Source organism: Palaemon carinicauda, chromosome 24 (assembly GCF_036898095.1).
Source record: "Palaemon carinicauda isolate YSFRI2023 chromosome 24, ASM3689809v2, whole genome shotgun sequence".
Taxonomy (NCBI): Eukaryota; Metazoa; Arthropoda; class Malacostraca; order Decapoda; family Palaemonidae; genus Palaemon; species Palaemon carinicauda.
Window position 1 is genome coordinate 108,537,330 of NC_090748.1, and position 23,297 is coordinate 108,560,626.

Below are 23,297 nucleotides of genomic sequence, written 5' to 3' on the forward strand. Positions count from 1 at the left end.
TTGGTTGGGCACAACCCTAGGGGTCCTCTTGTTTGGGCACAACCGTAGGGGTCCTCTTGTTTGGGCACAACCGTAGGGGTCCTCTTTTTTCGCCACTACCGTGGGGTCCTCTTATTTGGGCACTACCGTGGGAGTCCTCTTATTTGGGCACTACTGTGGGGGTCCTCTTATTTGGGTACTACCGTGTGGGTCCTATTGCTTGGGCACTACCGTGGGGGTCCTCTTATTTGGGCACTACCGTGGGGGTCCTCTTATTTGGGCACTACCGTGGGGGTCCTCTTGGTTGGGCACAACCGTAGGGGTCCTCTTGTTTGGGCACAACCGTAGGGGTCCTCTAGTTTCGTCACTACCGTGGGGTCCTCTTATTTGGGCACTACCGTGGGAGTCCTCTTATTTGGGCACTACTGTGGGGGTCCTCTTATTTGGGCACTACTGTGGGGGTCCTCTTATTTGGGCACTACTGTGGGGGTCCTCTTATTTGGGAGTTATCCAGGATTGGTAACTTTAATTTGCCAAGGATAAGATCCAGATACCTACAAAAGTTCAATAATCAATCAGTTACTAAAAGTGGATAATTTTTATTGTATGTTCTACGATTATCAAGTATTCTGACTTAATTTCCTTTTGTGATTAGACAAATCAAAATTAGGCGAAATATCTAATTAGAATATCTAATTAGCTGGACAATTTATTCAACAAATTATTGAAAGCTTAACTAAAAAGACTCTCTTTCAAAATACAAATTACCCTAAATTGCCTTTAAAATAAATGTTTTCTTTAGAACTCCCAATGAGAAATAAACTCTCCCTATATCATCAACTAAATTTGAATCATGTTCCATCATAGCACATCAAACAATCATAATTATTGATCAAGCCTAACTAATTTGATCTTTGGAAAAAGTTGTATATTTTTTATCCAAACACAGCTTGTTATTGAATCTTGAGGGATAGGAAATTAACTTCTATTCCAGTTAGTAAATAAATTAAAAATTCATAAACTTACCTCGGCATCAGTTTATCCATTTTGAGATTAAGATCCTATCGAGAGGAAGTCGCTTCCAAATAAAGTCATTTCGATACATCTACAGTATATAAATTGATTTGATACAAGATTATTATTATTATTATTATTATTATTATTATTATTATTATTATTATTATTATTATTATTATTATTATTATTATTATTATTATTATTATTATTATTATTATTATTATTATTATTGACTACTTAAAAAAGCAAAATAATCCAAACAATTTAAAAATCTAAACTTACATTTCTTCAAACAATTAATGTAAATATTTATAATGAATAGCATTTTTTTTGTTATTCTTATAAAGAACATTTATCGTTACATAGAAACTTTCTTAAAACTAGTACAAAACCTTTACTTTTAACATGATTAATATCAACAAATATTAGTAAAAATCTACGGATAAATATAATAAATATCAGTAAAAATCTATATTTTTATCAAGGTAACTTAATATTTGACCGATTCCCTAAGTTAACTTGAGTTGTATCAAATCAACTTGATAGATGTATTGAAATGACTTTGTGGTAAAGACATTGTAAGTCTTGAAGCGAAGCCTTACCTGAAACAAAAAGAATCTATAATAATTACTTGCTAGATTTTTTTTGGTATAATAAGAAAAAATCTGCATATGGCCCCCCTGGTCCTAACACAAGGCTATGTAGACTAAATTTAAAGATCCAGCACATTTAATTTTCATATCTAAATAACCGTTGTAAACACATTGCACAAGTCAGCTAATTCAATCACGAATTGTACATCTAAATTTAAAACCAATCAATCACACAAGAACCAGATACAGAAAATAAGACTATTCTGATTAGTTATAGTTTCAAAATATTTTAAAACTTAATCTACTAAGTGTGAATATCCCTGAAATTCTACAGATTTCACTATTTTTAATTGTGTTTAGGGACAAATTTACTATTAGTAAAATTTGTTATAATTAATCATTATTCAATTTCAAGTTTTTGAATCGAAGGTATACAGTGTAGGTTCTATAACTTCAAAATGTGTGACCCCAAGGTTATATAACAAGCTCCCACTGGACATACGAAAGACTGAATTTATCAAGGCTTTCAGGAGGAAACTGAAGTCTTTCGTGTTTTCTAAGTGCTTTGATAATACAATTTGAAAAATAACGAGGTAATATGCTATGTGATACTCTAAATACCTACGAATGTAGGTATTTCAGTGGGTAGGGTTTCTTGTTCTCTAAGTGCTTCGATAGTGTGGATTTGACAATAAACGAACAATATGCGGTGTGAAATGTTCAATGCTTTCGAACTAATATGATAAAATGACTGTGGAGGACCTGTAGAGAGTAGGGTTCCCTATATGTATAGGACCAGAAAAGAAACCTTAAAGTAGGAGTAAAACAACCCTTAAAATATAGTTAAAAAGTAATCAGTTCAACTTGAACTCCCCACAATCATTGCATATTGCAACATCCTTCTCCCTTTCCCTAACTAATATCAGTCAAACTGTTCCCTTTCCTGAGAAATGATTTTGAATCTTAAAATCCTGTACCACTCAACTATCAGCCATCCTGTAGCATAATTAATAAATTGCTAAGGATTCAGTTTTTACAATAGTGTATTTATCAAGACTGAACAAAACGTGATCGACACTTTCGCAATAGTTCAAACGAAGCGTTGCCGTTACTAGCTAAACGTAATCTCGAAGCTTTAAGTTAGTTTTCCGGAACGAACAGTTCAGTGCTTGAAGACCAATTTTAGGAGTGCAAATACTGGAATGTTCGAGAGAGAGAGAGAGAGAGAGAGAGAGAGAGAGAGAGAGAGAGAGAGAGAGAGAGAGAGAGAGAGAGAGAGAGAAAATGCAAAACTCTTAGTAGTTGTTAGAAGACATGTACATTCTTTTTTACCTACAATGATTTATTTTGCTTATGAAAAGTGTGTCTTTTAAGCCTTGAGTTGGGAGATAAAGGCGAAGTATGTTTGTATGCTCTGATAATGATAAAACTGTTTACGCATAATTACAGTTAACAATGAGAAAGAGAGAGAGAGAGAGAGAGAGAGAGAGAGAGAGAGAGAGAGAGAGAGAGAGAGAGAGAGAGATTCATGATAACCTTCACAAACTTACAAGTAATCTTAAACTAGGGTCTATGACAATGAAATACGACTGTTTCAACCTTCTCCCTTTAATCAAGGTTTAAAATTGGGTTGCTCTTTTAAACTATCAATATATTACGTAATGTAATAGCAAACAGTTCAACTTCCAAGGTAAAATCCTTCCAAAAAGTGTTAGATGCTAAATTAAGTATGGATTTGTAATGGTCTGTGATATAGCTTCCGATTTTATTATGTTTCTGATAAGTTAAATGGCAGTAACTATCGGGTGTGTGGCTTCATTATCTACGCCCCTCCCCCTATATTCCCGAGACACCTGAACAAAGGTAGACAGCTAAATCAGAATTCCTAAGGAATTTCATCATAGCTTAACTGCGATTCTAACACTAGCATATAATCTTTATCAATTGTCTTTCCTTAAATAGAGAAAGGACGAATGCATAATCCAAATCGTACGTGTTACCCGTTTTAAATTAGGTGTTAATAGTTTACCCATGGCCTGACTGTATACAACATTTTATAATAGACGAGAGCTTTTGCCTGATTTTAGGTTAAAGAAAGGATTTAGGAGAAAAAGACAATTTCAAATTATAATTTAGGAAGCCGGATTTTATGTTACAGAAAGAATTTATAGACAATTTTGAACTATATTATATGAAAAACATGGGTGCTGTTTTGGTATGCGATCTCATTTATGGCGTGGTCTCAAATTATTATTTTTTCATCGTAAAAATAAAAACATGCCCCGTATGTACTGGCAAGTGGTGATGTTAAGCTGAGCACGCTAACATTAATGATTGATTATTATTTCTTAGATAATCATTCGCGGTATATAATCTTTTTTAGAAAATATAAATTTGACGTGTAACTTTAATACAAAATTTTGATGCATAATTGCCCATACACGTTTAGGCGTTTTTCCCATCAAAATTCAGTATCGTCAAAATCTTCGACATGGATGCATCAGTGGCCATAGCACTAGTGTTGGCATAAGACTCTGATAAACCTCCTGGTAAACGTCGGAAAGGGTCAAAAGACTAAGAAGTTTGATAAAAATTTTGACAGGAGCCCACACAGGCATAAAAAATTTGAAGACTCGTCAAAAAATATCAAACGGATTTGATCAATCAATATTTTGCTTCAAATCTTTTTTTTTTTTGGACATCAAAACGTCCTACACACACTAAAAATTGCATCAAATTTTGCATCAAAATTTTGACGCTTTTTTTGAACGTGTATGGGCCCCTTAATGGCTCTTGCTTCGACGTGAAGTGAAGTGAGATTGCCACTATCAGGTGAGATAGCATTTCAAAGCAAAAGCACGATTTTGAGATCACATACCAAAAACAACACCAAAACCTGATTATTGCCAGTGCTAAATTTGCTCAAGGCTGCTTATATCACCTAAAAAGACGGCTATGATTTAAAGATATGGCTTTTGAATTTTGTTCCTATACAATAATTTCAAAGATTGGCACTAAAGTACGATGTCACATTATGTAACATTTTAGAACCAATACCTGGATATAATTTACGACACATTGTTATAATGGGTACATTCAATTCACAATATACTTCAGTTAGTGCACACTACTAAACTCCTACGTCATGTTAAATTAACATTAGGATTGTTATAACATCCCAGCTAACTCTCCGAGGGTTGTAACTCTTAAATTACTTTGTATATTCATTCTACAAATTCACTGTTCCTTTATAACCACCCCTAACAAAGTAAGGGGTTATTTACCGTATTTTAGGTCAATCAAAAAGACCAGTTTGTTTACCTACACTGTTAAAAAACCGTATTTTTAATCGGAAATTCTCCGTAAATATATAGTCCTCAGCCGTATTTCTGTAAAATACAGGCGACCGTAATTTTTAACCTACTTTATTATCATCTTTTACGGGTTGGTGACCGTAATATCAATCCTTTGCGTCAACATGCCAGTCTTTAAATCGGTAAATGCCTAGCAACATTTATTTCAGGATTTTTACCGTTTTTACGACACAAGTTTAACAGTAGAAAATACCTTTACATCAATTAGCAAATCTTTAAAAAAAAAATTGCGAATTAACAAAATCATTAATTTGAATAATAAAGTTAAAATTGTAAAGTCTATAATTGCAGTGGGCATAGAGTTATCGCACATTCTAGTCAATTTGCATAACCCATAATATATTATGGAGATACTGAAGCCAAGTCATATAAATTTCTTATAACATTTCCCCTTCAGCAAAGTACAGGAGGGGGGGGGGGTTAATTTACAAATGAAATTACCTTTCGTTATTTAGACATTTAAGACGAACTCTTGTAACACGGACTCAACTATTACCTTTATATGAAAGCCCTGACGACGTATTGTTCACCAATGTAGACTTTATACAAAACACTGAATCCACCGTCAAATGGCCTGTCTTGCTAAACCTTTAGAAAAACTGGCAACAACAAATTTCTCACTAAAGACGTTTTTCAAATAGAAAACTAAATCCTTTAGAGCTACCGTCAAATGGCCTGTCTTGCTAAACCCCCAGAGAAACAGCCCACAACCACCTTCGCTTTACTCATTAAAAACAGACAAGGAACCACACAAACGCTAGTAACAGTTACGTTAATATCAACGAGGTAACAACGCTCAAGCACTGCTAGACTATGAAAAATTAAGCTTATGAAAATTTGATAAAAAATTAATCTCATCAATAATGGCTTTTACATTTTTTTTTTGTAAATTTTTTTTTTTTTTCCGGGGCCAGTTCATTGTTTACTTTTAATTCGTTGGCACATAGTCTCTAGAGTCTAGAGGTTTAAACTAAGCCTCTTATTTCCCCCAAAATCATTTTATGTAAGTGATCGTGCTGATATTAGGTCAACAATCTAGATCTATAAATAATATCTGGGTATTACATAAATGGTTCAAATATACAGTGTTACAAATGAATAAATGCTTGCTTGCTTCGGAGAGAGAGAGAGAGAGAGAGAGAGAGAGAGAGAGAGAGAGAGAGAGAGAGAGAGAGAGAGAGAGAGAGAGAGAGAGAGAGTAATTGGTGGGCGTGGCTGATAGTGTGAGCTGTCAAACTAAACTGTTTAAATACCTTTTTGGAACAGAAACGTATCTGAAATTCCCCAGTTAAAAAAAAATACAAAGCTGTATGAATGCATAATCCCCTACGAATTCCTTACAGTGGGTCAATGGACATAATTTAGAACAAAATTATGTAATATTTTATGAGATTGTATTTGCAATAATCAAACGACGTTATAGTGTTCTTGCGGTGTGTTTTATGTCATGGTAATACAAAGTATTTATTTGGTATATTAGTAAAATAATAACTAAGTGCGTATACGCTGTGCGTATGCGTTGTTCACTAATCATGTATGTAAACTAGTGAAATGGTGTGTACATTTATACACTAAAGGTCGCTAATTTTCCTATACCTACCAGCTAATATTCAAGATTCCTCCGGCAATGGAGAAATAAATATATAAATCACGGTCATATTTCACGGTTCCTCCTTTCACTTACACAACGTAGAGAAATGTACACATTACGTACTTTTAAAATATTTCAAAGCCTAATATTCATGAATAACTCCTATGTAAAAAAAAAAAAAAAAAAAAAAAAAAAAAAAAAAAAAAAAAAAAAAAAAAAAAAAATACACAAATTACGAAGTCTTTTAATGTATTTTGAAGCCTAATATTCACGGTTCCTTATTTCACTACCAAAATGCAGATATTTTTTCATCGATGCCTAATTTTCACGGCTCTTAATTTTCATTTCCACTATGTAAGAAAAGTTTTACACAAATTACTTAGTATTTCAGTATATTTCAAAGCCTAATATTCACGGTTCCTTATTCCACTATCACATTGCAGAAAATTTTACACAATACGCAGTCTTTCAACATATTTCAAATCCTCCAACAGCTCACTTCATGTAAAAAAAATTACACAAATTACATAGTATTTTTGTATATTTCAAAGCCTAATATTCAGGGTTCTTTATTAAACTACCGCTATGCAGAAAAAAAATACACCATGCAGTCTTTCAGCATATTTCAAAGCCTCCAACAGCTTGACAATTTGATGTAAAAAAAAAAAAAAAAAAAAAAAAAGGTCTCGCCAATTTGCATCTCAGATCAAATCAAGACTATCAAAAACCAGTATTGCAATATTGAATAAGACATTGATTAGACTTTACGAAGACACGGCCTTATAATCCCATCACATGAATTAAAAAATGTGGTATTAAATATACACGGCTTTATAGAATTTTGGTATAGGGTCAATCACTAGCAATGGTTATCTCACTTTCTTCCTATAATTACTACAACCATTAAAATGTTACTATGATGTTCTTATATGGAACTGAAAACACAATGCAACATTGTGATATCATTAATGTATATGTGCACGCACTCCTAAAAAAACTAATACGATAACCTTTCACAATTTTGAAAAATGGCTTCCACTTACTAAAACGATTTTCGCAAACGTCAAATATAAAATTTCTTCGCCAATTTAAAACTCTTGTAGGAAAACCAGTGGTTATTCGAACCTCTAGTACTCAGATATATAAAAAATTCCGCGAGAACGTATTAACAAAAGTCTGAAAAGTATGTTCTTACCAATTGTCTTCATTTTGTAGGAGCACAAGGCAAGCCCGTCTTCCTCTGCACCTGGGAATCCAATGATTTTTGTAGTCCTACAGCTGTCAAAAACATCCCTAGACAAGCCGTAAAATTTCCCCAAATCGGGAGTAATTTTTCAAAAGATTTTTAACACTTTTACCAGAACTAAATCCTGTGGATATTATTGTACCTTCTATAATGGTTATATAATACGTATTTACTTTTAATAATGGTATATGTAAAAAAAAATGAAATGTGCTTACTTTTTGAAAGACATATACATAAGGGAAATTTAAGAATAAGTAATTCAGAATAATTAATTCCTATTGAAGAAGTAAGTTTCACATTGCTAATCTAACATATATTGAAGCTAAACTAACAAACTGAACAAAAGTTGAAGAGAGTTAACTCGTATTAATATTCACGATAAATTGTTTTTGTTTATTATCGTTGTATCTCCTAAAAGCTAGAGGCTAATTTTTACATCTTTGGAAATTGGAATTTCTTTTGTTAAATATTTATGCACATAAAGACCAGACCATTGATAAACAATAAAGAACGTTATAGACTTTAATGTTCTATATTCATTTCCCCAACTAAACAACAAAGAGATCGGAAAATTTTCGATTTCCCTGTAAAAAGCTAATTTCCCAATTTCCCCCCTCAAAAAATCCCTAAAAGTAGTTTAAGCCAATAAGAAAACTCCACCATATCCTGCGCTTATATGGTTCTTTTCATTGAATAAATATTTAGTATTTTGGTTATGAAATATTTAAGTAATTATCTTATAGAATAATTAGAATATAGATACGAATAAAGTTTTATGTTGCTTATAATTAGTAAAAGAAAACGATGCGTATCTTATCCAACCAAAGAAAATTTATATACTGGGGAAACTAAGGTATATTTAACAGACCTGTAAAACCTCATTTTACTCATTATTAATATCATAAAGGTATTAATTTCAAGAGTTAATGCTGATATAAATATAACGATAATTAAACTAAAGTTGTTGGATATTAATTAAGCAAGATTTACTAAACAAAAAGAAATATACCTGCATAAATTGACAGTAGATGAATTAACAAAAATATTTATATTTAAACCATCACTAAAATGTTTCTTAACTCACAGAAATTGTAGGTTGGCTATAGATGATATATATATATATATATATATATATATATATATATATATATATATATATATATATATATATATATATATATATATATATATATGTATATATATATATAAATATATAAATATATATATATATATATATATATATATATATATATATATATATATATATATATATATATATATATATATATATATATATATATATATATATTGGCCGAGTTTATTACATCATATGTTCACTTTTCCCGGACCTGCTACTACAACAATTCTTTCTTACATGCTTTAAAATATCTACGACATATCGTGGTTAACAGAGTTCTTTTGCGCCTGATCGTTATACATGTATTTATCAGTGAAGAACGTTTTTTTATGTAGGCTTACTCATTTTTAGCAATAGCAATAATCCTATAACAAATAATTTAACTTATAAATGGTAGCCTAACAATATAAAAAATAGCACTGTATATAAGAAACCTCTTGCTTTAACTATTATAAATGTAGAATTTCATATCCATAATCGACATATATGATACAAAGGCAATGTAGATAAAGACTAATACTAACAAAAATAATAAAAATCCAAGAACTTTGGAATAATTGAATATAATTTTGATACTGAAAATCATGTCTCAAAAGATTCCAGTAATCTATAGGCCTAATTCAAGTTATATCTCATTTATCAATAATGTATCATATGCGTACTCCCTCTGGTTTCGTGCAAACAAAGCACGGGCTCTTGCTCTGTGGATATTGAAGATATTCCTTCTATGATTGATAGGTAGGCTACAGTAGGCTTAATCAGGATGACTTTACTTCAATGGCTGCTTTTCCGGTCCCATACAGCAGGGGAACCCCACTCTCTACAGGACCTCCACTGTCGTTTTACCTTGTTCGTTCAGAGTATTTAACGTTTCATGTCTCGTATTCTTCATTTACTGTTAAATCGTCACTGTCAAAAGACTCATGAAATAAGAAATTCTTAAGTTTCCTCTTGAAAGCCTTAATATCTTCAATCATTCGAATGCTTCGTGGGAGCTTATTATATAGTCATGGGACCGCATATTTAAAGGCTCTAGAGTCTAGAGCCTAAAGTAGACATATATCTAGGTTCCCACAGTTTGAAGCCATCTGTAACTATTCTCGTGTCGACACGATTTGTTGGCTGCGCAATATGTAGCAATTCTCCTAAGTATTTTGGACGTCCGGTTCTGATAACTTGGTGGGTTATTGTACATATTTTAAATTCAATCCTCACTTTAATCGGCAGCCAGTGTAAATCAATTAGTATAGGGGTGATCCTTTCTCTAGGTGGGACGCCTTTTAACAGTCTTGCTCCGATGTTTATTATGTTTTAAAATTTCTTAAGATGCACTTTTGGTAAATTGTAATAGATAGCTGCAATAGTCAATCCTGGTAATAACACAGTTTATCACAAATTTCTTTACAGAATTTTCGTTTAGGTACTTTTTTATAAACACAATATTTCTTAGATGATAACCACCAGTTTTTATTACATTATTTATTTGGGCATTTAGAGAGAGGTTGCAGTCAAGAAACACACCTAGATCTCAAACTTTACTAGATATCGGCACCGAGTCATTATTCATGTTCATTTGAATATCAACCAAGTTTTTCACGCTGTTTCTCTTGCCCACCACCATGAATTCAGTTTTGTTCTCCTTTAATTTCCGTTGTTTAAATGTCATCCATTCTCTAACACTATCAAGAATTCGGTTTAGAGTTTCAGTAGTGTCATCTATATCATTTATGGAGAAGTAAAATTGTGTGTCATCTGCAAATAGATTAAACTTCATGCCATGACTTTGTAGTATTTTCGATAGACCAATAGTATAGATGCAGAATAATCTTGTTTACATTCATTGCTATTAGATTAGGGAATTATCATATCCAGTGGTAGGCCTAAATTTACATTGTAATACACTTTAAAGCCAATTAAACTAAGGGATCAATAATACCATGAAATATCAAAATATCTTTGTTATAAACATTGGGCGATTCGTAATAGCCCACACACACACACACACTGTAAATACCAAAGCAATGGCTGTTATTAAGATTAATACAATAGTAATTTATAGATTACCAGAATCACTATACTAATATTTTCCTTTGAACATACACTATATATATATATATATATATATATATATATATATATATATATATATATATATATATATATATATATATATATAAATATATATAAATATATATAAATGTATATATATATATATATATATATATATATATATATATATATATATATATATATATATATATATATATATATATATATATATATATATATATATATATATATATATATATATATATATATATATATATATATATTTATATACATTTATATATATTTATATATATTTATATATATATATATATATATATATATATATATATATATATATATATATATATATATATATATATATATATTTATATACATTTATATATATTTATATATATTATATATATATATATATATATATATATATATATATATATATATATATATATATATATATATATATATATATATATATATATATATATAAATATATATAAATATATATAAATGTATATAAATATATATATATATATATATATATATATATATATGTATATCTTGACCAGTCAATCGAGTTTAACATTCTAATTTAGAGAGATCTGGAGAATAGAAATTGTTGAATTCTATCCATTATGAAATGGAAAGATCTTTAGTTGTAATATATTAAACCAATATTTAATTCCACAGAATAAAATAACCGTTATTGATGTAGTACAGACCAGACTAATGATAGCCATTTTGATAGATTTTCGTTTTCCTCCGAGATAAATTCTTTCTTGGATGATAGGCCTATAACCTATAGAAATTTTTAAATAGAATTTTATTCCCATTGCCCAAACTTGATAAGAACCCATCAACTTGATGAAGATTATATTACTCTAAGATCTTTAAGACTTTTTTTTTCTTTTTTAAGAAAACCGTAATTAAAATAATTTCAAAACAATAATATATTTGGGTAAAGAAAACGAGTTATCAGAACCTTTAGCTTTTTAAAAAGAAATAAATTAACTTATTTTATAAAATGTACAAGAATTACCTTTATTCTTATCAGAAGCACTAGTTTATTATCACGTATTTGTACCTACGTATCTACGTGTTCACTAACTGAATTATTTGCACCTGTGTCGATATATTTCGACCGCGCGACTTCCACGAAAACCAGCATTTCTATAGTTTATTTCATTGGAATTTTATGTAGGAGTATTGTAAAAACCTCTGATTGGCAGGCTTTACTAAATTTATTTAGAAAAAACTAACAATAACTCATGATTTAATAAATCCATATGAATAAAATATCACCCAAGTTAAATTTATATTAGCTACTGCTATTAATAAAAAAGAAAACGGATACCTTTAATACAAGAAAATACATTAATGGGGTAACTACATTATTTTTAAAGGCATACGCATGATTAACGTTAAAAATCTTAAGTTCAAGAAATTTTGTTAAGTTTATGAAGTTTTCTATAAAGGATCTGGAAATATTAACGTTAATAAAGATTACCTTAATAACAATAAAAAAGTTTTATCTGATCTGTATTTGAATGTCTAGTGGTGTTTTACACAATTTTGGGTAAGCAAATTTGAAAGATATAGAGCATACAATAAGGGTAAATCTTTGCTCCGATAACGTTAAACCATTCGTACATATTTTTCATTTGTTGGTTGTCAAGAGTAGAAATTCTCATACTTTTAAGATGTATAATTCTGCTAATCTGACGAGCCATATGCATTTAAATCTATATCTAATAGCATCTTTAATAGGCAGCCAGTGTACCTATATCAGTCAAAAATTTTAGTAGCAAAGTTAGCTAAAAGCTTTCTAACCGATCATTTAGATACTTCTCACCATTAGCATTCTATTGGTGTCTAGAGATTCCTACTACACTATTTGAACACATTACTGCCCAGAGACACGCATAGCTAACGAACTCTTTAATAGATACCGGACATTTATTGGGAGGTCAATAAGATTGATTTTTCTTTCCTTTACTATGTCAAATTTTTAAACTGCTAACTGGTAGAATGTAGTTATACAAGTGGGTAATGCTTTAGTTCACCCGGGGTTTTACGTAGTGTAGCATGACTACTTGTTCGCGTGCTAAGAACCTTACAATTCTCAATACCCTCTTTCAAACGGATGTACCGAATACTTTAATTTTTCCCCTCCAAGACCTACAGACATTTGTTCTGCCTTTGCTTTCCAACCTTCCTTTACTGCAGTCCCGTGGGGAGCTGATTACAACACCATCTATAAGCTACCTCTCCATCAATTTTTTATTTTTTCTAAACCATTCAAATTGACTATGGACAATACTTAAGGGCCTTCACTACATATATACTAGCTTTATACCACTTTCAAACTATTCTCTACAAAGATTTTTTTCGAAACTTGTCTAACCACGGGCAATACTTAAGAGGTCTTCACTTTCTATATTCCAGCTTCATACTACTATTTTCACTGAGATATTACCTTCCAATCTATAAAGGAGAAGGAAAAAAAAATAAGAAGGCCTGGCAGTCCAAAAGACAGTGCTGAAAGGACCACTACCATACTGAAGACAGCAATACTCAAAAGACTGTTAGTCTATTTCACCCATTAATTTGTCCTTCCAAACGTAGCATAAAAACAGGACTAGTCTCATGTTCCACAAGATACCAGTATGAATGATTAAACTCTTGCTACTCACTGATACACTGGCCCTTAATCAACAGACTTCGTTTAGAAAGTGAACCCTAGAAAAGGTTTCATGGTAGCACAGCTTGCTACTCACTAATACATTGACACTAACGTAATTATAGGAAGTGAACCTTATGCCAGGCTTTCATAGTAGCACAGATTGCTACTCACCGATACACTGACACTATCTACAGATTTCCGTAAGTGTAGGAATAGATTCCTAGCCAGGGTTTACTAGCACAGCTTGCTACTCACCGATACACTGACACTGTCTACACACTTCTGATAAATGTAGGAAGTGAACCCTAACCAAGAGTTTCTTAGGACAACTTCTTACTTACCTATATACTGTCTACAGACTTCCATAAGTAGTTAGTGAACCCTAGCCATGGCTTACCAACACTAAATTTAAAAATTAAAGTTACTCAAATCACAACTACGTAACCACCTCCACCGAGCAACTGCCTTTCATGGATTGTGTACTCTTAGGTATTCTATTTAGTAGAGTTACCAGATCTATTGAAAACTAAAGTGCATTCGTATCATTTGGAAAATTTAGTAAATTCATTTACTATTTAAAGCCTAATTTTTCTTCCTTTACTGTAATTTTCAGTTACCTTAAAAGCAACCCTTACTTTGAGACCAACTTTTTCTGCAAAAATTTTACATTTTTATTTTAGCAAAATTTCGAGAATTCAGGTAGAAAATTTTACTCTGCTCTCCTAATATTAGATTTTATTTTTACACATTGCAACTTCCAACATGTATTTTTATTTCTACATCAACGTCTACCATTTTTTTTACTAATCCTCTGAAAACTCCTATCTTCAGTTTGCCACAATATAAAGACAATAAGTTCTGCCAGAAAATATTTTCAGTACACTGTACAATAGCTGTCTTTGGCAAACCAAGCAGTAAATTGAACCAATAAAAATCTAAATTGTAAAATTAAATTGATCTGATCATGGCTTTAACCGAATATTGTATTACGACACCAATATAGGATAAGAGTCATTACCAGCAAAAGATAGATGCTCTGGCTTTAACCTGAATATTACCTTACAACATCAATATAGGAAGTGTCATTACCTGCAAAAGGTAAATGCTCTGGCTTTAACCTGAATATTACCTTACGACATCAATATAGGTTAAGAGTCATTACCTGCTAAATGTAGATATCTGGCAAACTAGTGTAAGAGTAACTAGATGATCATTTACTACCAACTTTATTAGTAACATTTAAGACTCTTGCAACCACAAAAATTAACTTTCCAGCAAACTAGTGTAAGAGTAACTAGATGATCATTTACTACCAACTTTATTAGTAACATTTAAGACTCTTGCAACCACAAAAATTAACTTTCCAGATTTCATAGTTGAACTAGACTAGTTTGCAGTAAAAAATTTTAGCCTGTTTAGAAAAGTTCTTTTAACAGAAGTATACAGAGATTCATGCAATGACGAAGTAAAGAATCAATCGAGGACGTATACACGACAAAGCCAAATACACTAAACTTAAAATGCATATAAATAAGATTCAAGCAAGGGATAAAGTAAATTACATCTTAATGCAAGTATTTTTAAACAAAAATCTGAAACTTACATACATTACACTTTACGCTTGTAAGTAAATTTTCAATCAGATTACAGTAGCCTATTTGAAAAAAAATCACAAACTCAAACAAAATTACATTACAAACAAGGAATTTTGTCAAGCAATATTATAATCAGTTTTTAAAATTTGAATCTACTTTTCTAAGTTTTTCAAGTTCATGTACACTCCATACAAGCAACACCAAAGACGAAAGAGCTAACTATTTTCAAATAAATTTCAGTGGTTAAAGAATCAGAGAATAAACAATTAACTAAACTTATTAATTTATAGTTAAAAGACCCAAGGCTACAAGATTGATTAAAGCTTCCAACATCACAATATAATTAAAAAAATTAAGGTTGAAGGAGTCCGCCTTTCTAGGGCCTACACTTCTACAATGGTCTGCAGTCTCGTGAGAATCCACTCTCCAAGAGACAGCGCTGCTCCGCCGTATTGCAAGAATCCACTAGGCTTTAAGCTGCTCTGCTGTCTGGTGAAAATCTACTAGGCTTTACGCTGCTTCGCCGTGGTGAATATATACAGGGTTTAAGCTGCTCCGTCGTCTCCGGAGAACACTTTCCTAGGCTTTACGCTGCCCTGCTGTCTCCTCTCCAAGGATTTATGCTGTCCTGCCATCTCGTAGAGAACACTTTCCTAGGCTTTATGCTCTCCTGCTGTCTCCTCTCCAAGGATTTACGCTGCCCTGCCATCTAGGGAGAATCCACTAGAAGGATTTACGCTGCTCTGCTATCTAAGGAGAATCCACTCGAGGCTTTACATTGCCCTGCCGTCTCTGGAGAATCCACTCTACGGTTTAAGTTACTCTGCTGTCAGGAGAATCTTCAAAAGACTGCGCAGAAACGCCCCAAAACCTGGAAGGAAGCCTACATTAATTTCTATGCTTGTGCTATTTCAGTACTGGGAAAGACTCAAAATTTAGTAAATTTTAAAAATTTAGCTCTAATTAAGAATGTTAGCATGACAAAACACTTATAAACACTTGCCCCTGATTACCGAATAAAAATTCCATGCTTTCAGACAGTAGTTAGTTATAACTAGTCGATTTTTTTAAACCTGGCAAACTTGCACTAAACTTGCACTAAGCAGGTTGTCGCTGATTGGATGAGTGTCGTGTTGTCCGAATCTCTCAGTTTTGTTTTCACACAGTTTTAGAATTTTGATTATAGGGTCATAGAGTGAGTTAAGAGCCAAGTTATGTAATGTTATGTAAATACCAGTTGTAATAAAACGTAAGTATTAAGAACTTACATACCGAATTATTATTTAATAGTTAACAGTTATGAAACAACACTTACCGAAGCTGTAGACTAGAGATATGTTTCAAACGCATGAACTTTAATGTTTAAATTTCTAGCTAGATTTTTAGTGCTATCATGCCATTGGTTGTTTGAAAAAATAAAAAATATTTATTGTACATTGCTGATGTTGTATAACGCCTAAGAACAAAATAATATCGTAGAAATGTAAGCTTGTCAGAAAATTAAGGGTGGAGGAGTACTGTATGCACAAAATTAAGTATTGCCTGAAAACTATTAAGTGCTTAACTTTTAATTTACGATTGGTAGAACAGCATTATCTTATTTGGATAAATTACCTTTTATTCACTAAAACCAAAGTATAGTTCGGACGATCTCTCTGCTACCACCAGAGTTTTTGGGCTACGCATTAGACTGTACAACCTTCAATCGCCAACCACAATTAATACATCCTTAAATATAGGTGCCTAAACTTTAAACTTCTGGCGAACAAGCCTGTTAATCAACAAGAAGAATTGACAACCAATCACGTGAAGTCACTACTTAAATTTCCTACTTTCGGCCCATACGCAGTTTCTACTACCAACTTAACATTGCCACAGTAGATCTATTTTATTCATGAATTTGACAGCGTTTCAGAATTCTATTTTCACTTTAAGTTCAGTTCAACTAAGGATTTAAGCAACCAGAGGGGTCCAAGTCTAGTATACGGTACACTAAAACTGTTTTAGGGAAGAGCTTTTACATTTAAAGGCAATAACTACTATAGCGTTTTTGACACTATATTTTCAAGCTTCTCCAATGGTGGATTTGTCTGAAATTTGGAAATTCTGAAAACTTAACTGCCGAAAGTAATAGGCTTGCATTAAACTACAAAATTCCATAAAATTCTACCATTTGCTTTTCTTAAACTTTTAAGAATAACTATTTGCTTTACCTTACCAGAATATTCAGCTTCAAAGTGACCGTTTGACACTTTTGATCACGTCGTAAGCTACGATCACACCTACGTGATAGATAACCCCCGAAATAATGAGAAATTCAATGACCTTGTAACCACAAGAAGCTTTAAAGACTAATAAAATTGGGGGCATCCATTTCTAAGGTCAATTAACCATTTACCAGATACAGTCTAGGGTTACAAATTTGTGTATTTATTAAACAGAACCGAAATACTGCACACCACTGAACTGACCTGCGCTTCCTTAGAAATAAAGTGCCTGGCGTTGTAGAGTGTGGTAGACATTTTGATAAGTTCCTAGTGTCATCGGGTCTGCAACCTGACCATCCTTACGAGCTTAGGTTGAGGTGTGAGCCAATAGTTCAACCTGCAGAGTCATCAGCAGCCACTGCCTGCCCCTCCCAGGGCCTGCCTTTGATAGGGAGTTTTATCACTAGGGCAATGTGCTATCCCTTTTCTTCTATTTCACGAACAGCCTTTTATACCTTTAAGATATGAAAAAACAAGACTTAAGACTAGGTGAACATTTACCAAATATACAGTATTCTAACTATGATTATTTAAGACAAAACTAAAATAGTTTTAAGAGCCAGGTATTAAGTTAAGCAATACCATCCAATCAGGTTTATGGAAACAAAACTCAAAATCTGAAGCGGATAGTATGGAGATACTCTAACTTTGTAAAGTAATAAATTACAATAAAGTAGAGAAGTCATTCAAAACTAACATGCAAGATGACCTAAGTGTATCAAAGGTTATGTTGAAAAAGCCACGAAGATTATGTATACAGGAAGCTAAGTAAAGTTAATCATTATCAAAGCTTCTGATTTTAGGGTTAAGTTTAACGATACCTTAGGTCTTAAAAGGCTTTAAACAATAGGTTAGCATAAACACTAGGCTACTTAAACTATTCGTATGAGCTTTGCAAAATTGCTATAGTTTATATCTTAAACAAGTAGTAAAAGACTAAAGTTAAATTTAAAAAACTTAAGTGGTTAATAAGCTCGACCAGTTACCAATATTAAGGGTCCGGGCCTTTTTAGACTAAAAAGTTATCTGCATTAATGCTTTCGATAAATGCTTGTCAATTATTCTAAAATACTCTAAGTTTGTGACTATATCAATACAAATTTAAAAAAAAAACTTAAAAACACTAAAAGACCCACATTTTCTTTTGATCAAAAAGAGATTATAAAAAAAGGACCTTTTAACACAGAATTTGATATCAATTAAGACCTACATAAACGTAAGACAAATATTAAAACTAATAATTCTGGACACTGGAAATCAAAACTAAAATATCCAACAATAGCATGGCACAATCCTTAAAAGTTTATCCACAAATGAAAAATGTTGACAAAAATTAAACTCCCTATAAAGTATCAGAAAAACTACCCAACAATAGCATAGCACTAAATCCTTGAAAGTTCATACACAAAAAAAAAGAAAAAAAAAAAAAAAAAAAAGTCAGAAAACAATAAGTTTCCCGATCAAGTATCAGCCATCTTTGACTATTCACCAAGCCACGGTCAAGTGTGATACGGTGCCTAAAACTACTGTACGAAACATTTTATAACAAATATAATGAATAAAGGATTAGTTTGACTAAACTAAATAGGCGCAACTGACAATCCACAACATGTTAGCTGCTCCGAACACTCATCTTTAAAAAGAGTACCAAAAATTATGAATATACCAATTTAATTATCCAATAAAGTAATCCGATAAGAAATGATGATACTGAACAAATAAAAATAAAATTAACTGATCGCTCAAACAGTAATGAGGAGTTGAGCGTTTCCTGCTTTAACAGGACGCAAATTGGTAAAAATTAACAATGGTAACAGCAAGTTGTCATATGCTATCTTACAATTAAATAGCCTAGCAATGAATTTTAACGAAAAGACAAATTTTAAGAAAAAGGCCATACCATACCGAATAATATCCAGGTTCTACCGCGATCACATGTGAACTTCCGTGTGAATTTAAAGTCTGCGATAACAAGCGAGTTTCAGTCGAAAAGAGTAAAATTCTTACAGCTTAAAATATTATTAAAGTAACCAATATCGTTGAAATAACGATCTAGCCTTAGAGAGAATAAGCACTGCAAAAACACAAGTCGACTTCAACACAATTACTAAACACTCGCAGTTCACAATTCAATGTCTTTAACGCTTAAACTCAAACGTATAACTTGTCTTCACCTTAAAATATCTGCAGACATGCACTCGCCACTGACGGAACAAGGATAACAAAGTAAGTACACTGTAGACATCCACAACTGGTACCTGTGGTTTAGTGTCATTGTATCTGCAGTGGCGCCATCTATGTCTAAGTTTCAGAACCACTAGTATTTCATGATCCATGAAGTTACTTTTTAAAAAAAACCGTAAACATCACAAATTTCCATCAATCTACAGTTCCCATGAAAACTTCCTTTGGCATAGCTAAGTGTAGTCACTACGCTGACAAAATATAATATTATCATAGTTAAATAAACTTTGATACAAAGAAAAAAAAAAGATTTAATGGTCAATAATTTTTTTTTACTTAGGTACTCATTTTGTAGGTTTGAATAAACAGATTTGGTAAGTTCCAGAATTAGTATTAATTACGCATATTTATGATAGAAAAATAAGGCTAGATGGTCTATAAAAGACATTTTAGAATATACATAAAATAGAATATCCAAAATTATATTGACATTAATTTATGCTATTTGAGGAAAAAAAACATATTCTATAAACTTTGTTAAAAAACTATATAATGGGGACTAATTTATATCTATAGATATACAAAATAATTTCAAATTCTAATCCTGTTTTAAAATATATTAATAAAGTATCATATATCAATAAAGTATCATATATTAATAAAATAATGGAAAAAATAATATACCAACAATAACAGCGAGAGTAATTTGATATAAAAAAATCTATTGCTTTCCTGTCATCCTACACTCTCCCCATCCTTGGAGTAAGGGGGGGGGGAGGGGGGGAGGGAATAGTCATACCATGGTGAGATGGGGTTGCATGTGCATATATATCTAAATATTTAGCCATTATTTAGATGGGTCGCGTATACTAGAAACAGAAGAAAATATCTAGACAGAATTGCTACCTTGAACATAGCATTATATCTATGTAAATAGTTAACCGTCAGTTTTGACGGGTCGTATACACTATAAACAGAAGAAAATATCTAGACAGAATTGCTACCTTGAACATAGCATTATATCTATGTAAATAGTTAACCGTCAGTTTTGACGGGTCGTATACACTATAAACAGAAGAAAATATCTAGACAGAATTGCTACCTTGAACATAGCATTATATCTATGTAAATAGTTAACCGTCAGTTTTGACGGGTCGTATACACTATAAACAGAAGAAAATATCTAGAAATAATTACTACCTTGAACATAGCATCATATCTGAATAGTTAGCCGTCATTTTTGACGGGTCGTGAACACTATAAACAGAAGAAAATATCTAGACATAATTGCTACCTTGAACATAGCATTATATCTATGTAAATAGTTAACCGTCATTTTTGACGGGTCGTGAACACTATAAACAGAAGAAAATATCTAGACAGAATTGCTTCCTTGAACATAGCATTATATCTATGTAAATAGTTAACCGTCAGTTTTGACGGGTCGTATACACTATAAACAGAAGAAAATATCTAGAAATAATTACTACCTTGAACATAGCATTATATCTAAATAGTTAGCCGTCATTTTTGACGGGTCGTGAACACTATAAACAGAAGAAAATATCTAGACATAATTGCTACCTTGAACATAGCATTATATCTATGTAAATAGTTAACCGTCATTTTTGACGGGTCGTGAACACTATAAACAGAAGAAAATATCCAGACAGAATTGCTTCCTTGAACATAGCATTATATCTAAATAGTTAGCCGTCATTTTTGACGGGTCGTGAACACTATAAACAGAAGAAAATATCTAGACATAATTGCTTCCTTGAACATAGCATTATATCTAAATAGTTAGCCGTCATTTTTGACGGGTCGTGAACACTATAAACAGAAGAAAATATCTAGACATAATTGCTTCCTTGAACATAGCATTATATCTAAATAGTTAGCCGTCATTTTTGACGGGTCGTGAACACTATAAACAGAAGAAAATATCTAGACATAATTGCTACCTTGAACATAGCATTATATCTATGTAAATAGTTAACCGTCAGTTTTGACGGGTCGTATACACTATAAACAGAAGAAAATATCTAGACATAATTACTACCTTGAACATAGCATTATATTTAAATAGTTAGCCGTCAGTTTTGACGGGTCGTGAACACTATAAACAGAAGAAAATATCTAGACATAATTGCTTCCTTGAACATAGCATTATATCTAAATAGTTAGCCGTCAGTTTTGACGGGTCGTGAACACTATAAACAGAAGAAAATATCTAGACATAATTGCTTCCTTGAACATAGCATTATATCTAAATAGTTAGCCGTCATTTTTGACGGGTCGTGAACACTATAAACAGAAGAAAATATCTAGACATAATTACTACCTTGAACATAGCATTATATCTAAATAGTTAGCCGTCATTTTTGACGGGTCGTGAACACTATAAACAGAAGAAAATATCTAGACATAATTGCTACCTTGAACATAGCATTATATCTAAATAGTTAGCCGTCATTTTTGACGGGTCGTGAACACTATAAACAGAAGAAAATATCTAGACATAATTGCTTCCTTGAACATAGCATTATATCTAAATAGTTAGCCGTCAGTTTTGACGGGTCGTGAACACTATAAACAGAAGAAAATATCTAGACATAATTGCTTCCTTGAACATAGCATTATATCTATGTAAATAGTTAACCGTCAGTTTTGACGGGTCGTATACACTATAAACAGAAGAAAATATCTAGACAGAATTGCTACCTTGAACATAGCATTATATCTATGTAAATAGTTAACCGTCAGTTTTGACGGGTCGTATACACTATAAACAGAAGAAAATATCTAGACAGAATTGCTACCTTGAACATAGCATTATATCTATGTAAATAGTTAACCGTCAGTTTTGACGGGTCGTATACACTATAAACAGAAGAAAATATCTAGACATAATTACTACCTTGAACATAGCATTATATCTAAATAGTTAGCCGTCATTTTTGACGGGTCGTGAACACTATAAACAGAAGAAAATATCTAGACATAATTGCTACCTTGAACATAGCATTATATCTATGTAAATAGTTAACCGTCATTTTTGACGGGTCGTGAACACTATAAACAGAAGAAAATATCTAGACAGAATTGCTTCCTTGAACATAGCATTATATCTAAATAGTTAGCCGTCATTTTTGACGGGTCGTGAACACTATAAACAGAAGAAAATATCTAGACATAATTGCTTCCTTGAACATAGCATTATATCTAAATAGTTAGCCGTCATTTTTGACGGGTCGTGAACACTATAAACAGAAGAAAATATCTAGACATAATTGCTACCTTGAACATAGCATTATATCTAAATAGTTAGCCGTCAGTTTTGACGGGTCGTGAACACTATAAACAGAAGAAAATATCTAGACATAATTGCTTCCTTGAACATAGCATTATATCTAAATAGTTAGCCGTCATTTTTGACGGGTCGTGAACACTATAAACAGAAGAAAATATCTAGACATAATTGCTACCTTGAACATAGCATTATATCTATGTAAATAGTTAACCGTCAGTTTTGACGGGTCGTATACACTATAAACAGAAGAAAA

At 31.9% G+C, this 23,297-nt stretch overlaps 2 long non-coding RNA genes across 2 annotated transcripts; both read right to left on the reverse strand.

The window, feature by feature from the left end:
• Window positions 1-374: 374 nt before the first annotated feature.
• Window positions 375-7,798, reverse strand: LOC137617959 (uncharacterized). The gene is made up of 3 exons (XR_011039711.1): window positions 7,750-7,798; window positions 1,006-1,598; window positions 375-533 (listed from the first exon to the last, which is right to left on the reverse strand). It is a non-coding gene; the product is annotated as an uncharacterized lncRNA (long non-coding RNA).
• A 7,217-nt stretch (window positions 7,799-15,015) lies between these two features.
• LOC137617960 (uncharacterized) lies at window positions 15,016-19,771 on the reverse strand. Its single transcript, XR_011039712.1, has 3 exons — window positions 19,453-19,771; window positions 17,752-18,002; window positions 15,016-16,151 (listed from the first exon to the last, which is right to left on the reverse strand). It is a non-coding gene; the product is annotated as an uncharacterized lncRNA (long non-coding RNA).
• Window positions 19,772-23,297: the final 3,526 nt, after the last annotated feature.